The sequence below is a fragment of the Limulus polyphemus genome, unplaced genomic scaffold (assembly GCF_000517525.1).
Source record: "Limulus polyphemus unplaced genomic scaffold, Limulus_polyphemus-2.1.2 Scaffold40, whole genome shotgun sequence".
NCBI lineage: Eukaryota > Metazoa > Arthropoda > Merostomata > Xiphosura > Limulidae > Limulus > Limulus polyphemus.
In genome coordinates, this window is record NW_013665650.1 from 1518063 (window position 1) to 1527104 (window position 9042).

General features: G+C 32.5%; 1 pseudogene; it reads right to left on the bottom strand.

The window, feature by feature from the left end:
* Positions 1-7581, bottom strand: part of LOC106461697 — a 93975-nt pseudogene extending 86394 nt beyond the window's left edge.
* Positions 7582-9042: the final 1461 nt, after the last annotated feature.

Genomic DNA, 9042 nt, shown 5'->3' on the forward strand with positions numbered 1-9042 from the left:
TTCTAAAGTAATTGAATCCACCTGAGTGCACTTGACAAAAGAAACAGAGGATATTTCGAAGAAATAAGACCAAACGATCATGGTAACTAGCGCCACAAGTGTAAGTGAATAACACACAGAATACTGGTGCGATAGTAATAGAGAAGCTAGTTCGGCTTGTCAATTTAATTACAAAGTAGTTGAATAGGCCTAAGTGGACTTTTGACAGGAAAAGAGAATTATTTAGAGTTTTAGATAGAACTGTGATATCCTATAGTGTAAAGAATTTTTTTTTTACATATTGTTGCGTCAGCGAGTCACATGACCACCGTGACGCAACGTTTCTAGAACTATCATGTACTTTGGCGAATGTTCAAGTTCTTACTAGAAATAGGGTATGCTGGTATATATAAGAGGGGAAAACGTGACGCGGAAAGGTAATGTGTGTGTAGACAGTGAGTAATTGAACTGCAGTCACACGGTATTGTTGAAGTTAACGTTCGTTCGTTACAGTGTTGTTTTAGCGCGAGTATTGAGATTAAGTGTATCGCAGAGTTATATTCGGAAAGAATAAACCAGTTTTATTAAGTAAAGACTTGTGTCGTTAAAGTTTTGTTGGAACGAAGTTACGGAAAAATCAATTAACAAACGGAGACGTAACAATACTCTAAACGTTAGACCTATGTGAATCATTAGGCCTATCACTTCTACGGTAGTTAACTTCACGCGGAACTTTTCCTTGCCCTCTCTTCAGCTATTGTCTGCTGTTTCCGCTCGTCTCACACTATCTATATGTTTATCACTTAATTGTCTGCCTCTTCTAAAAATCTCTATATTCTCGACGTCAATGAATTGTACGCGACATTCGATAGTCTCAACCTCAATGACTTATAAACACAACTTCCTACAATCGTGTGTTTTTTACTCTTATTATAACAAAAATAAAGAATAATAGAATATTCACTCACAAAAAAATTAATTAATAATTAATTAATTAATAATAATAATTAATAATGGTGTGGAGATTTTGAGACTGTTGGAGCTGATGGTGTTGAGCTATGTGAATTGTTGGAGCTGATAGTGTTGAGCTTTGAGGAATGTTGAAGCTGATGATGTTGAGCTATGAGGGCTGTTCCAAACCCTCAAATAAAACTCATAGCATAGGCAGGCTTTCGATATAAAACAAAAGAAACGGAAATTAAGTGAATGGATTGAAAATGAAAAAAATGCATTGACTTTTCCTGTAACGTCACAAAATCTCAATGAAAAGTTTAAACAGAATCACAAAATATAGAAGACTGAACATAGCGCAAGGAAGACAAAATGAAATTATGTACAGTGAAACCAAATAAAATAACCACAAGATCAGAAAACAATATCAAATCAAACTGGAATGGAATCAAATAAAATACAAAATAACTGAATGTAACATTTAATTAATTAAAACCTTGAGTAAAATGCATCTGTTTCATTGCAATACATGCGTGGAATCTCATATTTACGTTCCAAGTTATCCGTTATCAAAAAGACTTGTTGTGATGTGTTTTCTTTCATCTCATTAACAATTTCCGTACTTCAACTCTTCTTTAGTTTGAAGACTATACAGTTTATGACGCCCGTCCTTACTATGTTAGGATTGTATTTAAGGACATTTGGGAGTTTCCTGTAAATTCATTGATCTTCGTGTTGTGTGTTTTGATGACCATCCAATCTGAGAATGAGAACTTGTTTTCTTCTTTTTGCCATATTACGAATATATCGTCAACCATATTCTGGATCTTGGAGTGAATGTTTCGATGTTGGTGTCTTCAAACTATTTCATATAGATGTTACTGAATATAGGAGATGGGGGCGAGTCCATAAGTAAGCCCTGAATGATACCCTGAATACTTGATATAGGAAAAATAAGTAAAAGAGATTAACACCAGAAATAAGCAGACGGAAAGTTATAAACACAAAGTTTTATTTCCCTATGTCAAATTACTCTCTGAACACAAACAAAGTCGAAGCAATATTTATAAGCCAGAACACAATACGATCACAGATATTACACAACCTTTAGAAACCTATCATGTCAGAGAAGAAGGTATTACGATATAACCTAATAATACGAAAATAATGGGACATGAACCACGTACACGAGAAAAATAAAGCCACAGAAACTAGCACAGAAGATAGCAAAACACAAGGGTGCCTCTTCTGAAACTATTCAGAGTTGATAGCACACGTCCCTTTCAAACAAAAACCCGGAACTGATTCTCGGATCCTACCGACACTTCCATCCTTCTCGGGTCCTTCCTGAAGTCGGCAGCAGATTAGCACCGAAACTTACACTATTAAATAATTAATAATTGGTATCAAGTAATAACACATCACTAATTAGTTAATAATTATATTTAGATGGTCATATAAACTAATAACCAATACAATGAATTATTGTGATGTGGAGGGTGAATAAGCTTTACTAAACCAGTAAAAAATAGACCAAGAAAAATAATTAATAAATCACTAGGCGTAGCCTAGCGCTAGAGTGCTGAGACTGCTGGGTCCAAGAATCCGTGATTCGAGGCCCATTACATTAAAAACGTGTTTTATACTTTTCTTCTATGGGTGCACTATAAGAATGACTCTCAAATCCCACTATTTGGTAGACAAGAGTAGTTCAAAAGATGAAGGTGAATGGAACTTTGTACAGATAATCTGAAACAAATAAATATGATAACTACGATACTATGATCTTGTGGCAAAAAAAAAATGCTGTTACTAGAGAAAGACAAGAAAATATTGACTCTTTCTGTTTCTCTAACAGGTCAGATATTCTGAGGAAAATCATTACTCACTACTACTCATTACTAAGGAATAAAAAAATTGTTATACTTTTCCTTCTGTCTTGTTTTCAATAACTTAATTCTAACTAACTTTTAAAATGTCTGAAAATAAAGTGAACATAGAAACTTCAGTCTGCCAGTATGATATATCTTAATCCAGTTAAGTTTTCTAACATTAACCCTCATCTTTGGTTGCAAGACTAGAAGTCACGTGTTAGCTTCTTCTTTCCTTTCAACAATTGAAAGTTTTAAGCGTGTACTTAGACGTGGCTGTCTCTCCCTATTGTTATGAAACAAACAGACTTTGGTCAACAAAGAATATGATCACCGTTAAGTTATCCTCAGTTATGTAAATTATTATTATGCATTGTTGTTTCATATTTTATTTTTTAAATTCTAATATAAATATGTGTTGATTTCTATTTCCAATTATGTGTTTATAAGCAGCATTGTTGAAGAGTTTGATTGACCAATACAGGGTTTTTCTAAACTGGGATCTGAATGAAATGTAAATATATATATAGCTAGATCGCTACAACGTTTAGAGAAAATATAAACTATATAAGAGGGATATTTGAACAAGTTTTTTGTTCATAATTAATTTTTACTTTTCTTGCTTTACAGATCTGTTTAAAACGTAGCGATAAAGGCTTTTGTTTTAGCCTTAAAAACTGTTCAGTTTTGAGCTCAATCTAGACATAAAAGTTTAGGATATCATTTGCTGTTGTGTAAAAAGTAAGTAGCTGAGTAAGTAGCAGTATCGTTATAGCAGTGGTTATATTGAGATCTATAACTTGTTTTAATTCCCAGTAGAGCAAAATATGTTTTAAAATTTACTAAAGCCGACTACATATATCTTGGCAGTTTGCTTAATTCAGTAAATTATCTATTTATTTATTTATTGTCCGTTAATTTCAAAGAATCCAGCCGAAAACCAGTACAACTACTAATAGTATCAGTCGTTGACTTTTGAAAATAAAAAGCGCAGTTACTTTTACAATTAAAAACTGCTAATAGAAGTTAAAACTAACTAATTTAATAAACTGATCTGTTGCATTGCGATAGAAAAAATATAAGAAAGACGTTCGGAATATCGGGAAAGACGACTAGAATTTAATTGGTCCATTACTACTTACCAAATGATTTAGCTGTTTTAATTGACCTGTCAACGAGTTTTGGCCAGAAAAACGAACAAACAAATTTTAGCTTAAATACAAGAAAGAGATGGTCACTAAAACAATAGTTAGTCACTTTTCAGACATAATGAACAATTCAAATCGTAGGAACTAGGTTTGTCAGATGATTAAATGTACAAGTTTATCAACTCATTTCAATTCATGGGATCAACTTTTAAGCGAACATAAATAGTCATAAAACTAATATTTAGTAAAGACGCAAAGAGCATATCAAGTCATAAGAACTAGTTTTAAATTGATGTAGAATCAACACATCTGGTCATTGAAACTAGTTAAAAATCATATGCAAAGAATCCAATAATAGAAAATATAATAAACTTATCTAGTTATTAATGTAAACTTTCAGTGAAAAGGTGATGAAAACATAGAAATTAACTTTTAGTCAAATTTACAATGAACAGATCTAGTCATGAGATCTGAGAGCTAACTTTTAAAGAAGGTAATAAACACATCCTGCCATAAAAAAAAATAGGCTTAGGTGATGAAGGTACAATGAGCAACATATATCCTTAAAAGGTACAGTGAACAAGTCTAGTCATGACAATTAACTTCTAGATAATATAAACAACGTAGAAGTTTAATAATGGGAATTAGAGTCTTATAATTGAAATATAATGAACAAATCCCGACATGAGAACTGGGTCCATATAATAAAGATACAAGGTACAAGCTTGGTCGTGGGAAATGAGTTCATATAATGAAAATACAATGTACAAGTTTGGTCGTGGGAAATGCGTTCATATAATAAAGATACAATGTACAAGTTTGGTCGTGGGAAATGGGTTCATGTAATGAAGATACAATGAACAAGTCTAGTCATAGAATGTTTGTTTATTTGTTTTGAATTTCACGCAAAGCTACACGAAGGCTATCTGCGCTTGCCGTCCCTAATTTAGCATTGTAATACTAGAGGGAGGGCAGCTAGTCATCACCACCCACCGCCACTATTTTACCAACGAGTAGTGAGATTGCCCGCACATTATAACGACCCCACAGCTGAAATGGCGAGCATGTTTGATGGGACGGGGATTCTAACCCGCGACCCTCAGATTGCGAGTTCTTATAATGAAGATGCAATGTACAAGTCTAGTCATAGGAACTAGGTTTATATAAGAAGATACAATTTACAAGTTTAAGTCATAGGAACTACGTTCACTTGATTACGATACAATGAATAGTAACAATATTTAAAATATTACGTTTCAATGACAATTTATAGTCACAAAAAAATAATTTTAGATAAAACATAATAAAATATATTCGAACCAACTTAAAGAGAAAAAGATAAAATAAACAGTACTTGTTACTGAAACTAGCTTTTAGAGGCAAAGATAAAGTGAATAAGTCAAGTCATACGAACTTCTTTTTTGTCGTGAAGATATAATGTACAATCTAGTCATGATAAATAGGTTCATTTGATGAAGATACAATGAAGAAATCTAATCAATGTGAATTGGGCTCATGTGATGAAGATACAATGAAGAAATCTAATCAATGTGAATTGGGCTCATGTGATGAAGATTCAATGAACAACATAAGTAATGGGAACTAGGTTCACATGAGGAAGATATACTGAACAAATCTATTCATTGGAACTTGGGGTCATGCGACGAAGATATAATAAACAAGTCTAGTTATGAAAAATACCTTTCAGTTAGTTGGTTTACTTGTTTGGTATGGGGGGGGATACCTTTTAGATAAAATAACTATGAATTATCAATGGGAACCAGGTTCTTATGATGACGATACAATGAGCAAGAACCATTTTCAAAAGGTAAAAATATAATGAAAATATCTAGCCATAGACTTGTCTTTATATAAGATATAATGAAGTAATTCATCATGGTAACTAGTTTTAAGTGACAAAAAAACAATGAAAAAGTCTGATTCAAAAACACACTCTTAGAGAAGATATAATGAACAACTCTTACTCAAAAACTAACTTTAGAGTACATGCAATGACCAAATCTAGTTATGGGAGTTGGGTTTATATGATGAAGATACAATGACAAATATATTCATGGAAATTATGTTCAGGCAATGAAGATACAACAGACAAATATCGCCATTGTAACCGACTTTAACAGACAAAGATACAGTGAACAAATCTAGGCATGAGAAGAGAGCTCATGTTATGAAAATACAACGAACTAATCTATTCGTAGAAACTGGGTCCATATGATGAAGGTTCAATAAATAAATCTAGTTATGAAAATTGGTTCAATTGAAGGAAATAAATAAGTAATCAAGTTATGGGAGCTGGGTCAGTGCGACAAAAATAGAATGAATAAGTCAAATCACGAAACTAACTTTTAGAGAAAATATCAATGGACATGTCCATTAATGGGGAATAGATTCATATGATGACGATACAATGTGCAAGAACTACCTTTAAAAGATTAGGATACGACGAAAATATATAGTAATGAAAACTAACTTTTATATAAAATATAATGAACAAATTTAATCGTGGGATCTGGGTTTAAGCTATGAAGACACAATGAAAAAATTAACCATTGGAATTAGTTTTAAGTCATAAGGAAGCAATAACAAAGTCTAAACACTTATACGGAAGATACAACGAACAAATCTAGTAATGAAACATGGTTCATTTTATGAAGATACAATGAAAAATCTAGTCGTGGAAACTGCGTTCGTGTGATGAAGATAAAATAAACAATCTAGTTATGGGAACTAGTTTCAAGTGACAAAGAAGCAATGAACAGGTTTGGTTAAGAAAATGAAAACTAAGTTTTAGAGAACATACAATGAACAAGGCTAGTTATGAAAGCTGGGTTCGTGTGATGAAGATACATACAATCAAAAATGTAGCCATTGGAACCAGCTTTAAGAAACAAATTTACAATGAGCTAGTTGATATTTCTATCCAGGGTGGATATAATTTACAGGGTAAGGCGCTCAACATGTGCAGGACTTTTATGGATGTGAACAGTTTATTTTAACCAGCATAGAAATGGTTTTAGTAGTACTTCCCAAGAGATAACAAATACCTTCCAATTAACCGATTCTGTTCACATTTACTTTCGCGTTACAAATTACAATGTGTTATGTGTGTAGATATTTCTATCAGGAAATATATTTGTTCTATACGATATCCTATTACCTTTGATTTTCCCCAAATATAAGCATTGTATATATATTTTAGATAATCGAACATGCGTTAAGTGAATAGATTGGTATATATATATATTGAACTTCCATGTTTTCACTGTAACAATTCTATATTCCATGTATTCAATTGCCAGCATAGCGATCCAACTGTCTTTCATAAACTATGTTATTATTATACAGAACATATTATCCCATGGTTTTATCCTAGTTTTACTATGTGGTTGATTGAAATGGATACATACCTACTTCTATAGTTGTATGTGCTATAGAGCTGAGAAGGTAACATTCTGTCTTCTCCTGACTAATTAATTTGTAGTTCAACACGTGGACTTACAGTACGTATACAGTAAAGATGTAGCTTGCACAGAAGGAGAACAATGTGCTCTCTCCCTACTATCTCGTACGACGTGTACATACAAATACGTACTCTAGTGTATAACTTCCAATCTAACCGACGCTGTATTCTCCGATCAGTTCCTGTGTAAATGTAAGGCATGCGTCTACCTACTTATCGGATATGAATCAGTTCCCTCTTTGTTATACAAAACTGGATCATGTTGATTGTTTGATTCAACGGATATTATTGACGGGGTCTGCATTGTTTACAACACCACTGGTTTTGTTTTTAACATACCGTTGGGTGATATGTTTTCCGTTATATTGCGTAGATTACATTGAAGTCAACTAGAATATTTTTCAATATAATATTTCCAATATATCTAAGGAAAATGAGTTTCTATTATTTTCAACAAAATAAACTTTTAATATTTTGAACAAAGTTTTTAAAATATTTCAAATGTTTCCAGTATTTTGAAGACAGCTTTTCCAACATTTTCAACTAAGTTTTTCAATATTTTAAAAAAGGTGTTTCCAGCTTTTTTAAAACAATGTGTCCAATATTTTCAACAAAATTTGTCGATCAAAGCAAAATGTTTCCACGCAGTTCAGCATACTTCATAATAAATTGGAGTAAAACATTAAAACTTCTAAAAAGAATGACTGACAACACGCTTTACGGCTATGAAAAGGGGATGTCTGACGTTTCACGGCCTGATTTATGATAAGCCAGTTATGATGATACATTATCCCCTAGTAATTCCAACTCAAACTGTTGGACGTTTTGCGATTTGAAAATAATTTTGAGCTGATAGAAGGAAGAGCTGTATTGTTTGATGTCACAACTAAATCTTTGACCATCTTCCGAAAATAAAGTTGTGATTTGTTTAATGACACGTCCGTAATGTTACTCGCATGAATATTCTGATTACTTTATTTTCTTTCTGCCCTATTACAACAATGTTCTAACAGAACGCTAGACAACTTATTGTTTCATATAGTTATCTCATCCCATTGTTTCATCACTTTATCTGTTAGAAAAAGAGGGAAGTTATCTTCGTGTATTTTACATACAGAATATCATACTTTTTATTCACTGAATATTATCGAGAAAATTTCCGCAAACTAATGACACTACGACAACAAAAATCCCGGGTGTGTTTGTATGACGTCTTTAAACAGCGAATTGAGTATATTTTCTTCAGGTAACTTCAACTTAAGTTGAATTTATGTTTTTAACGAACGTTGAAAGTGAATTGTGTTTAATGTTTTATGTAACTTCACTGTGTTTAGGTTCTGGGAAATGGCACCAGGATTGAAAGAGGAAATTAAGATGTGTATTCGAAGTATACAGTGGCTAACAAAGACTGTCAGGTAGTTAAAAAACAGTACTAATAGGACTAATAGTAGTAGTAGATTATTATTAGTAGTTGTAATTATAATGAGCAGGTTCTATTAAATAGCAGATTTCAGCCTTGTGCAGGGACAGATAGAGATAGGAATGAAAAATATATGGAGGATATCGTTATAAGAGATTATTTAATACAGCCTTATGGGGAAAATTAGGGAGA